The sequence below is a fragment of the Mobula hypostoma genome, chromosome 21 (genome assembly GCF_963921235.1).
Source record: "Mobula hypostoma chromosome 21, sMobHyp1.1, whole genome shotgun sequence".
In the NCBI taxonomy this organism is placed as follows: domain Eukaryota; kingdom Metazoa; phylum Chordata; class Chondrichthyes; order Myliobatiformes; family Myliobatidae; genus Mobula; species Mobula hypostoma.
The window spans coordinates 3,916,081-3,928,877 of NC_086117.1; positions in this window are offsets into that span (position 1 = coordinate 3,916,081).

Genomic DNA, 12,797 nt, shown 5'->3' on the forward strand with positions numbered 1-12,797 from the left:
TCAGAACTGCATTTCATTCCCTGGGAAAATGTGAAAACTTCAGCTTTTAAACTGCAAAGAATTAAAAAGGTCAGTCCGCCAAGAAATTAGCAATTTAACTGCACGCATTAGGCGCTGAGGCATTCTTATTTTCAGAGCTGAATTGCAAATTGTCCTTGATTTCTGATTTCAATCCGATAGTAGTTGATTACACGTGCTAAAGCAACGGTAATGGCCTGAATTGACAAATCATTCACGCACTGTGTGGAAATGGTTCGGTTAGTGACACAAACTCATCGGTCTGTTTAGTACTGTATTCTGCCCTATCCAGACACAGTTCTCTTCCTGGCCGTTACTGGTCTACCAGGTCACCACAGTGACATAGCAGTTGGTGCGACGCTATTCTAGCTCGGGGCGTTACGGAGCTCCGAGTTCAATTCCGATGCTCTATGTAAGGAGTTGGGGGGACACGTGAGCGATTCCGTGGACCCGAAAAAGAAACACGGATGGTAGTTTACCTCCCAGGTGTGAGGGTCTGCGATGTTTCTGAACGTGTCCACAATATCCTGAAAAGGGAGGGTGAGCAGCCAGAGGTCGTGGTACATATTGGTACCAACGACCTAGGCAGAAAAAGGGGGGAGATCCTGAAAACAGAATACAGGAAGTTAGGAAGGAAGCTGAGAAGCAGGACCTCAAGCGTCGTAACCTCGGGATTGCCGCCTGTGCCACGCGACAGTGAGGATAGGAGTAGAATGAGGTGGCAGATAAAGGCGTGGCTGAAAAATTGGAGCAAGGGTCGGGGATTCAGATTTCTGGATAATTGGGGCCTCTTCTGGGGCAGGTGTGACCTGCACAAAAGGGACAGGTTGCACTCGAATCCGAGGGGACCGATATCTTTGCGGGCAGGGCTATAGAAAGGAAGGACATAAGCTGGGAGGATGTGGAATCGATATGGGTAGAGCTGCATAACACTAAGGGGCAGAAAACGCTGGTGGGAGTTGTGTACAGGCCACCTAACAGTAGTAGTGAGGTTGGGGATGGTACTAAACAGGAAATTAGAAATGTGTGCAATAAAGGAACAGCAGTTATAATGGGTGACTTCAATCTACATGTAGATTGGGTGAACCAAATTGGTAAGGGTGCTGAGGAAGAGGATTTCTTGGAACGTATGCGGGATGGTTTTTTGAACCAACATGTCGAGGAACCAACTAGAGAGCAAGCTATTCTGGACTGGGTATTGAGCAATGAGGAAGGGTTAATTAGCAATCTTGTCATGAGAGGCCCCTTGGGTAAGAGTGACCATAATATGGTGGAATTCTTCATTAAGATGGAGAGTGACATAGTTAATTCAGAAACAAAGGTTCTTAACTTAAAGAAGGGTAACTTTGAAGGTATGAGACGTGAATTAGCTAAGATAGACTGGCAAATGATACTTAAAGGGTTGACGGTGGATATGCAATGGCGAGCATTTAAAGATCGCATGGATGAACTACAACAATTGTTCATCCCAGTTTGGCAAAAGAATAAACCAGGAAAGGTAGTGCACCCGTGACTGACAAGGGAAATTAGGGATAGTATCAATTCCAAAGAAGAAACATATAAATTAGCCAGAAAAAGCGGCTCACCTGAGGACAGGGAGAAATTCAGAGTCCAGCAGAGGAGGACAAAGGGCTTATTTAGGAAAGGGAAAAGAGATTATGAGAGAAAACTGGCAGGGAACATAAAAACTGACTGTAAAAGCTTTTATAGATATGTGAAAAGAAAAATATTGGTTAAGACAAATGTAGGTCCCTTACAGACGGAAACAGGTGAATTGATTATGGGGAACAAGGACATGGCAGAACAATTGAATAACTACTTTGGTTCTGTCTTCACTGAGGAGGACATAAATATTCTTCCGGAATAGTAGCGGACAGAGGGCCTAACGAGATGGAGGAACTGAGGGAAATACATGTTAGTAGGGAAGTGGTGTTAGGTAAATTGAAGGGATTAAAGGCAGATAAATCCCCAGGGCCAGATGGTCTGCATCCCAGAGTGCTTAAGGAAGTAGCCCAAGAAATAGTGGATGCATTAGTGATAATTTTTCAAAACTCGCTAGATTCTGGACTAGTTCCTGAGGATTGGAGGGTGGCTAATGTAACCCCACTTTTTAAAAAAGGAGGGAGAAAGAAACCGGGGAATTATAGACCGGTTAGCCTAACATCGGTGGTGGGGAAAATGCTCGAGTCAGTTATCAAAGATGTGATAACAGCACATTTGGAAAGTGGTGAAATCATCGGACAAAGTCAGCATGGATTTGTGAAAGGAAAATTATGTCTAACGAATCTCATAGAATTTTTTGAGGATGTAACTAGTAGAGTGGATAGGGGAGAGCCAGTGGATGTGGTATATTTGGATTTTCAAAAGGCTTTTAACAAGGTTCCACATAGGAGATTAGTGTGCAAACTTAAGCACACGGTATTGGGGGTATGGTATTGATGTGGATAGAGAATTGGTTGGCAGACAGGAAGCAAAGAGTGGGAATAAACGGGACCTTTTCAGAATGGCAGGCAATGACTAGTGGGGTACCGCAAGGCTCAGTGCTGGGACCCCAGTTGTTTACAATATATATTAATGACTTAGACGAGGGAATTAAATGCAGCATCTCCAAGTTTGTGGATGACACAAAGCTGGGTGGCAGTGTTAGCTGTGAGGAGGATGCTAAGAGGATGCAGGGTGACTTGGATAGGTCAGGTGACTGGGCAAATTCATGGCAGATGCAATTTAATGTGGATAAATGTGAGGTTATCCACTTTGGTGGCAAAAACAGGAAAACAGATTATTATCTGAATGGTGACCGATTAGGAAAAGGGGAGGTGCAACGAGATCTGGGCATCATTATACAACAGTCATTGAAAGTGGGCATGCAGGTACAGCAGGTGGTGAAAAAGGCGAATGGTATGCTGGCATTCATAGCAAGAGGATTCAAGTACAGGAGCAGGGAGGTACTACTGCAGTTGTACAAGGCCTGGGTGAGACCACACCTGGAGTATTGTGTGCAGTTTTGGTCCCCTAATCTGAGGAAAGACATCCTTGCCAAAGAGGGAGTACAAAGAAGGTTCACCAGATTGATTCCTGGGGTGGCAAGACTTTCATATGATGAAATACTGGATCGGTTAGGCCTATACTCGTTGGAATTTAGAAGATTGAGGGGGGATCTTATTGAAACGTATAAAATCCTAAAGGGATTGGACAGGCCAGATGCAGGAAGATTGTTCTCGATGTTGGGGAAGTCCAGAACGAGGGGTCACAGTTTGAGGATAAAGGGGAAGCCTTTTAGGACCGAGATTAGGAAAAACTTCTTCACACAGAGAGTGGTGAATCTGTGGAATTCTCTGTCACAGGAAACAGTTGAGGCCAGTTCATTGGCTATATTTAAGAGGGAGTTAGATATGGCCCTTGTGGCTAAAGGGATCAGGGGGTATGGAGAGAAGGCAGGTACAGGGTTCTGAGTTGGATGATCAGCCATGATCGTAATGAATGGTGCTGCAGGCTCAAAGGGCCGAATGGCCTACTCCTGCACCTATTTTCTATGTTTCTATAGAGCCGTTGAGCATGGTTTAAACTAATCTAGCAGGGGGATGGGAACCAGTATGACAGAGCTGAGGATGAGCCAGCAGGTTTACAAGTAGATGATGGGTGTAACATGAATATAAGGAAGGACAAGCCAATGATTGGGTACAAATGCAGACAGAGTAAAGGGTTAAATCGTACCACTTTTAACTCTTGAGGCAAAATTCAAAAGGGCGAAGGATGCAGGGCTGAAGGTACTGTATTTATAGTGCCTATAAAAAGTATTCATCCTCACCCCCCCGAGAAGTTTTCATGTTTTATTGTTTTACAACATTGAATCTCAGTGGATTTAATTTGGATTTTTTGACACTGATCAACAAAAAATAATCTTTCATGTCAAAGTGAAAACAGATCTCTACAAAGTGATCTAAGTTAATTACAAATATAAAACACAAAATAGTTGATTACTTAAGTATTCACCCCCTTCAAGTCAGTATTTAGTAGATGCACCTTTGGCAGCAATTACAGCCTTGAGTCTGTGTGGATAGGTCTCTATCAGCTTTGTGCATCTAGACACTGCAATTTTTTCCCTTTCTTCTTTATAAAACTGTTCAATTTCTGTTGGATTGCATGGGGATCATGAGTGAACAGCCCTTTTCAAGTCCAACCACAATTTCTCAATTGGATTGAGTTTTGGACTCTGATTTGTCCACTTTAGGAAATAAACTTTGTTGTTTTTAAGCCATTCCTGTGTAACTTTGGCTTTATGCTTGGAGTCATTGCCTTGCTAGAAAACAAATCTTCTCCCAAGTCGCAGATCTCTTGCAGACTGCATCAGGTTTTCCTCCAGGATTCCCCTGTATTTTACTGCATTCATTTGACCCTTTACCTTCACAAGCCTTCCAGGGCCTGCTGCAGGGAAGCATCTCCACAGGGTGATGCAGCCACCACCATGCTTCATCGTAGGGATGGTGTGTTTTTGACTATGTGCAGAGCATTTAATCTGATGGCTAATAAGCTCATTTCAGACCATAGAACCTTCTTCCATCTGACTTCAGAGTCTCTCACAGGCTTCTGGCAATCTCTAGCAAAGATTACATGTGAGATTTTTTTAACAGTGGTTTTCTCTTCGCCACTCTCCCATAAAGCTGTGACTGGTGAAACATCTGGGCAACAGTAATTGTATGCACAGTCTCTCCCGTCTCAGCCACTGAAGCTTGTAACTCCTCCAGAGTTATCATAGGTCTCTTGGTGGCCACCCTGACTAGTCCCCTTCTTGCACGGTCACTCAGATTTTGAGGACGGCCTGCTCTAGACAGATTTACAGCTGTGCCATATTCTTTACACTTCTTGATGACCGACTTAACTGTTACTCCAAGGGATATTCAGTGACTTGGAAATTTTCTTGTATCCATCTCCTGACTTGTGCTTTTCAATAACCTTTTTGCAGAGTTACTTGGAGTGTTCTTTTGTCTTCATGGTGTAGTTTTTACCAGGATACTGACTCACCAGCAGTTGGACCTTCCAGATACAGGTGTATTTTTACTACAATCAATTGAAACACTTTGACTGCTCACAACAAATTGCCCTTTAATTAATTGTGTGACTTCTAAAACCAATTGGCTGCATGAGTGATGATTTGCTGTGTCATATTAAAGGGGAGGGTGAATACTTATGCAATCAATTATTTTGTGTTATATATTTGTAATTATTTTAGATCACTTTGTAGAGATCGGTTTTCACTTTGACACAAAAGAGTCTTTTCCTGTTGATTAGTGTCAAAAATAGCCAAATTAAATCCACTGTGATTCAATGTTGTAAAACAAACATGAGAACTTCCAAGAGGGATGAATACTTTTTACAGGTACTGTAAATGTGCATAGCATTTGGAATAAGGTGGACAAGCTCGTGTCGCAATTAGAGATTGGTCAGTATGACGTGTGGCCATCACTGAGTTGTGGCTGAAAGAAGGCCATAGTTGGGAGCTTCATATCAAAGGATATACTTTGTATAGAAAGGACAGGTAGGAAGGCATAGGCAGTGGTGTGGCACAGTTGGTAAGAGATGGAATTACATCTTAAGAAAGAAGTGACGTAGTCATAGAATGTTGAATCTTTGTGGGTGGAGTTAAGGAACAACAAGGGTGAAAAAAACATTATGGGAATCATATATAGGCCTCCAAATAGTAGCCAAGAGCTACTTGGTAGCCAAGTGGGGTTGAGATTGCAAAGAGAGCTAGAAAGGGCATGTAATAAGGGTAATATCACAATTTGTAATGGGGACTTCAATATGCAAAGGGACTGGGAAAATCAGGTTGCTGTCGAATTGCAAGAGAGGGAATTTGTTGGATGCCTATGAGATGACTTTTTAGAGCAGCTTGTGCTTGAGCCTACTGGGGAAAAGGCTATCTTAGAATGCGTGTTGTGTAATAACCCAGATTTTATTAAGAAGCTTAACATTAAGGAACCCTTAGGAAGCAGTGATTGAATTCATACTGCAGTTTGAGAGGGAGAAACATAGGCTGCATATATCTGTATTGCAATGGAATAAAGAGAATTACAGGAGCATGAGAGAGGAGCTTGCCCAGGTGGATTGGAGGAGGTTACTGGTGGGGATGATGGCAGAGCAGACGTGGCTGAAGTTTCTAGGAATAGTTCACAAGATGCAGGATAGATGTGTTCCATAGAAGAAGAAGGTTCTCAAGTGGCAGAGGTAGGCAAGGGAAGTTAACGACTGCACAAAAGCCAAGGAAAGGGCATATAAGGTAGCAAATGTGAGTGAGAAGTTGGATTATTGGGAAGCTTTTAAAATCCAACAAAAGGCAACTAAAAAAGTTACAAGAAGGGAAAACATGAAATATGAAGGCAAACAAGCGAATCATATAAAGCAGGATACTAAAAGTTTTTTCAGCTATATGAAGAGTAAAAGGGAGGTGAGGGTTGATATTGGACCACTGGAAAATGATGCAGGTGAGGTAGTAATGGGGGACAAAGAAATAGCAGATGAACTTAATGGGTACTTTGCATCAGTCTTCACTGTGGAAGACACTAGCAGTGTGCCAGAGGTCTGTGACTGTCAGGGAGCAGGAGTGAGTGCCATTGCTATTACAAAAGGAAAACGTGCTAAGCAAACTCAAAGGTTTTCAGGTGGATAAGTCACCTGGACCAGATGGACTACATCCCAGAGTCCTGAGAGAGGTTGCTGAAAAGATAACAGATGCATTGGTCATGATCTTTTAAGAATCACTTGATTTTGGCATGGTCCCAGAGAACAGGAAAATTGCAAATGTCACTCCACTCTTTAAGAATGGAGGAAGGCAAAAGAAAGGAAATTATAGGCCAGTTAGCCTAACCTCAGTGGTTTGGAAAGTGTTGGAGTCCGTTATCAAGGATGAGGTTTAAAGGTATTTGGAGATTAATGATAAAATAAGTCCAAGTTGGCATGGTTTCTGTCAAGGGAAATCTTGCCTGACAAATCTGTTAGCGTTCTTCGAGGAAGTAACCCGCAGGGTGGAGAAAGGAGAGGCATTTACTTGGATTTTCAGAAGGCATTTGAGAAGGCGCCACACATGAGGCTGCTTAAGAATATAAAATCCTGCGGCGTTACAGGAAAGATACTGGCATGGACAGAGAAATGGCTGACAGCCAGGAGGCAGCGAGTGGGAATAAAAGAGACCTTTTCTGGTTTGCTGCCAGTGATTAGTGGTGTTCCTCAGGGGTCAGTATTGGGACCACAGCTTATCACATTGTTTGTCAATGATTTAGATAATGGAATTGATGGCTTTGTGGCAAAGTTTGCAGATGATACGAAGTTAGGTGGAGGGGTAGGTAGTGCTGAGGAAGAAATGTGATTGCATCAGGGCTTAGACAAATTGGAAGAATGGGCAAAAAAAGTGTCAGATGGAATACAATGTTGGGAAATGTATGATAATGCATTTTGGTAAAAGGAACAATAATACAGACTATTATCTAAATGGGGAGAAAATTCAAACATCAGAGGTGAACAGGGACTTTGGAATCCTCATGCAAGACCCCCAGAAGACTAATTTACAGGTTGAGTCTGTGGTAAAGAAGGTAAATGCAAGGTTGGCGTTTATTTCACGGGGAATAGAATATAAAAACAAGGAGATACTGCTGAGGCTTTATAAGACACTAGTCAGACTGCACTTGGAGTATTATCAACAGTTTTGGGTCCCATATCTCAGAAAGGATGTGTTGCCATTGGAGAGAGTCCAGAGGAGGTTCATGAGGATGACTCCAGGAATGAAGGGGTTAACATAGGAGGAGCGTTTGGCAGCTCTGGGCCTGTCCTCACTGGAATTTAGAAGAATGTGGAGGCGGGGTGGGGGGGATCTCATTGAAACCTACCGAATGTTGAAAGGACGAGATAGGGTGGATGTGGAGAGGATGTTTCCTATGTTAGGGTATCCAGAGCTCGAGGACACAGCCTCAAAATTGAGGGATGACCTGTTTAGAACAAAGGCAAAGAGAATTTTTTTAACCAAAGAGTGGGGAATCTGTGGAATGCTCTGCCAAAGACTGTGGTGGAGGCCAAGTCCGTGGGTATATTTAAAAAGGATCATTTCCTGATCAGTCAGGGCATCAAAGGATACGAAAAGAAGGCAGATGTATGGGATTGAGTGGGATCTGAGATTAGCTATGATGGAATGGTGAATCAGACTCGATGGGCTGAATGGCCTAATTCAGCTCTTAGGTCATATGGTCTAATGAAGTTTGTACCTTTTTTTCACCATGACCACATGGGTTTCCTCTGGTTGCTCCGGTTTCGTCCCACAGTCCGAAGATGACCCAAGTAGTAGGTTAATTGGTCATTGTGAATTGTCCTGTGACTAGGCTGGGGTTAAATGGGGGGTTGCTGGGCGACGCAGCTCGCTAGGCCAGAAAGGCCTGTTCAGCACCGTATCTCCAAATAAGTAAATAAACTGATTAATCCACTGGTAATGAACTCGGTAGGTGGTGAGGCAGGTAAACCCAGAGCCGTTGACCGTCATTTGTAGGGCTGCGAAATCTTGAATAATCAAATTACTCTATAACGAAGCAAGATTAATATTCCATAAACACAAGAGGTTCTGCAGATGCTGCGGATGCACAGTAATACACACAATCAGCGGCCACTTTATTGGCTCCCCGCTGTACCTAAATAACCTGATTGTGTTCGTGCTCTTTGGTTGCTGTAGCCCAACCACTTCCATTGGAAGTGCTGTGTGTTCAGAGAAACTCTTCAGCACACCACGGTTGTAATGTGTGGTGATCTGAGTTACTGTCGCCTTCCTGTCAGCTTGAACCAGTCTGGCCATTCTCCTCTGACCTCTCTCATCAACAAGGCATCTTCGCCCACAGAACTGCCACTCATGATTTTTTTTAGTTTTTGCACCATTCTCTGTAAACTCTTGGGACTGTTGTGTGTAAAGATCAGCCACCTCTGAGGTACTCAAACCACCCTGTCTGGCACCAACAATCATTCCACGGTCAAAACCACTGAGATCGCATTTCTTCCCCATTCTGATGTTCGGTCTGAACAACAACCGAACGTCTTGACTGCATGCTTTTTTGCATTGAGTTGCTGCCACATGACTGGCTGATCAGGTATTTGGATTAACAAGCAGATGTAGCTAATAAAGTGACCACTGAATGTACAAAATGCTGGAGGAAGTCTGCAGGTCAGGCAGCATCTATAATGAGGAATAAACAGTCGATGTTTCGGGCCGAGATCTTCCCCACAGATCCTAAGTTGATCACAGACTTTAATTACGGTGGGACAATGCAACCCCTGCACTGCACTTTCTCAGTAGCTTTTACACTTCATTCTGCACTGTTACTGTTTACATTGTACAAGCTCACTGCACCGTGTAATGATGCGATCTGTATGTACAGTATGCAGGACAAGTTTTGCTCTGTACCTCAGTACATGTGACAGTAATAAGCCAGCTACATGGAACACTTCCATGACAAAGCAGCATCCATTTTCAATGACTCCCACCGTCCAGCCCTGCTCTTTTCTCGCTGCTGCCATTGGGAAGGAGGTACGGGAGCCTCAGGTCCTACACCACCAGGTTGACGAAGGGTCTCGGCCTGAAACGTCGACTGCACCTCTTCCTACAGATGCTGCCTGGCCTGCTGCGTTCACCAGCAACTTTGATGTGTGTTGAGGAACAGTTATTACCGCTCTTGAACCAAAGGGGATAGTTTCTATCAGCCCAACACTGTATTTGCAGTTTGTTGTCTTTTGCACAGCCTCGTTGAGTATGGGTCTTTCATTGATTCTATTGACGCAAAAAAAAACAAATTTCAGGGTAGAGTATGGTGACACATACATACTTTTGATGATAAATTTACATTGAACTTTGAGTTTGATTTACTAATTTAAACCCAAGTGTTGAATAGGAAGTTATTTGGAGCTATATCAGAGTACTTGAAATCTAACCCTGGATAATGAAATTGCCCCATTGTCTGTGGGGAAAGTGAAACAGAGCTGTTAGCTGAAGCAGTATGTAGTTAACTACTTTGACAAGATCTAATTTTGTTGCTTTTGATGCAGGTGTGGTATGCCAAGACCACATTGACGTTGCCTGGGCTTGCTAATTGGTTTATTATTACGGTATGTACTGAGGGACGGTGCAAACCTTTTGTCTGCATACCAACCAGGCAGATTGTGCTGTACGTACGTACATCGAGGCAGTTACAAAAGGAAGACAACAATAAGAGAATGCATCCCACAGACTGCAATCCTACACAAAGAAGTGTTTTTAACAGTTTCAAAGTTCAAAATAAGTTTCTTATCAAAGTACTGTACATGTGCTGAAGTCTGAGGCACGCTAGATGTTTTGTACGGTTTCAGATGGTACAGCCTCCACAGAGCCCTGATCTCAGCATCATCGAGGCTGTCTGGGATTACCTGGAGAGACAGAAGCAAGTGAGACAGACAAAGTCTTCAGAAGAACTGTGGCAAGTTCTCCAAGATGCTTGGAGCAACCTATCAGCCGGTTTTCTTATAAAACTGCACAACAATGTACCTAAGAGAATTGACGCCATTTTAAAGGCACGGGGTGCTCACATCAAATATTGATTTGGTTTTGTTTTTTACTGATTACTGCTCTTCATAGTAATTTTTTGACATGAGAAACTTCTTGTGTCATTATTTTTTAAAGTATCTTCTCTTTGCAGAATTTTTTTCACATGTGCCAAAGAAATTACTTACACCAATTTACTTGTACTCCTGTTTTTCTCTGTATATAGTCAGTGAGTCGATCCATTCACATCACCACTACTGTAGTTCAAAGTTCAAAGTACATTTACTGTCAAAGTCATACAGCATGAGATTCATTTTCTTGCAGGTATTCACAGTAAAACAAAGAAATACAATAGAATCAATTGGGGGGGAAAACTACATACAAAGTCTGTCAAACAACCAATGTGTTAAAGAGGACAAACAGTCCAAATGCCAAATAAATAACTACATTTAATATGTATGGTACTGTGCAAAAGTCTTAGGCACACACACACACACACACACACAAACACACACAAACACACACATATCTGCACATAGAGCTCGAGGTCTTTAGTAATTTTATATATTGCACTGTACTGCTGCTGCAAAAAACAAACAAACAAATTTCATGACATATGTGAGTGATGATAAACCTGATTCTGATCTGGGTCTCTATTGTCGACTGAGAGTGGGAAGGGGACAGGGACAGGGGAATCATGGTTGGGAAAAGGGGAAGGGAGAGAGGGGGGGAGCAGGAAGCACCAGAGAGATATTCTGTAATGATCAATAAACCAATTGTTTGGAATCAAATCAGATTTCCTTTCCTGGTGTCTCTGGGCTGGGTATGTCTGTGCCCACACCACCCCTGCCCCAGCTCTCCTTCTGTACCAGCTCCCATGGCACTCTACCCTCACCATTCCCAACATCCCTCTGTCCCACCTCCATGGCATGCCACCCTCACCATTCCCAACATCCCTCTGTATCACCTCCCATGGCACGCCACCCTCACCATTCCCAACATCCCTCTGTATCACATCCCATGGCACGCCACCCTCACCATTCCCAACATCCCTCTGTATCACCTCCCATGGCACGCCACCATCACCATTCCCAATATCCTTTGCTCCTGCCACATTTACAAGCTCGTTCTCTGCTCCACATTGACAAATACAATAGTGTCCAAAAAGTCTCAGGCATCCTAGCTATATATACGTACCTCAGACTTGGTACAGTACTGTAGATGGATAAATAGATCATGAGTTGCAGAATCCTTGAAAGTGAATCCATAGGTTGTGAATTCAGTTCAGAGTTTCCACACACTGATTAGATTTCTTGAATACGCACGCAGTGGCCACTTTATTAGGAACACTGTACACCTGCTCATTAATGCAAATATCTAATCAGCCAATCATGTGGCAGCAAATCAATGCATAAAAGAATGCAGACATGGTCAAGAGGTTCAGTTGTTGTTCAGAGCAAACATCAGGATGGGGAGGAAATGTGATCTAAGTGACTTTGACCATGGAATGATTGTTGGTGCCAGATGGGGTGGTTTGAGTATCTCAGAAACTGCTGATCTGCTGGTATTTTTTGTGCACAACAATCTCTAGAGTTTACAGAGAATGGTGTGAGAAACAAAGAAAAACTCCTGTGCTCAATGTTCTGTGAGTGAAACACCTTGTTAATGAGAGAGGTCAGAGAAGAATAGCCAAAGTGATTCAAGCTGACAGGAAGACAGCAGTAGCTCAAATGACCACATGCTATAACAGTGCTGTGCAGAAGAGCATCTCTGAACACACAACACATTGAAACTGGAAGTGGACAGGCTCCAGCAGCAGAAACCTGCACCCGGTTCCACTCCTGTACCTAATAAAGTGCCCACTGATGTCCCAGTGTATACATGCACTACAGTAAGAGAGAGCAAAATGTATTATCTTAAGATGAAAAATTGTAAGCTTTTCCAACCTAATCGTTTGAAGCCTGTTTGAAGAGAGGATCTGCAGAAGGACTAAGGTACAGAGGACAGTTCTGTTTCCACCATCTTGTATTTAGAGTCTGTCTGCAAAATGCGTGATGCAAAGTGGAGTTGCCATGGTCACATAGTGGTTAGCACAATGATATTACAGCTCAGGGCGTCAGAGTTTGGAGTTCAATTCTGCTGCCCTCTGTAAGCAAGATTGTACATCCTTCCCGTGAGCACCTGGGCTTCCTCCAGGTGTTTTGACTTCCTTCCATAGTCCAAGAATGTGCCGGTT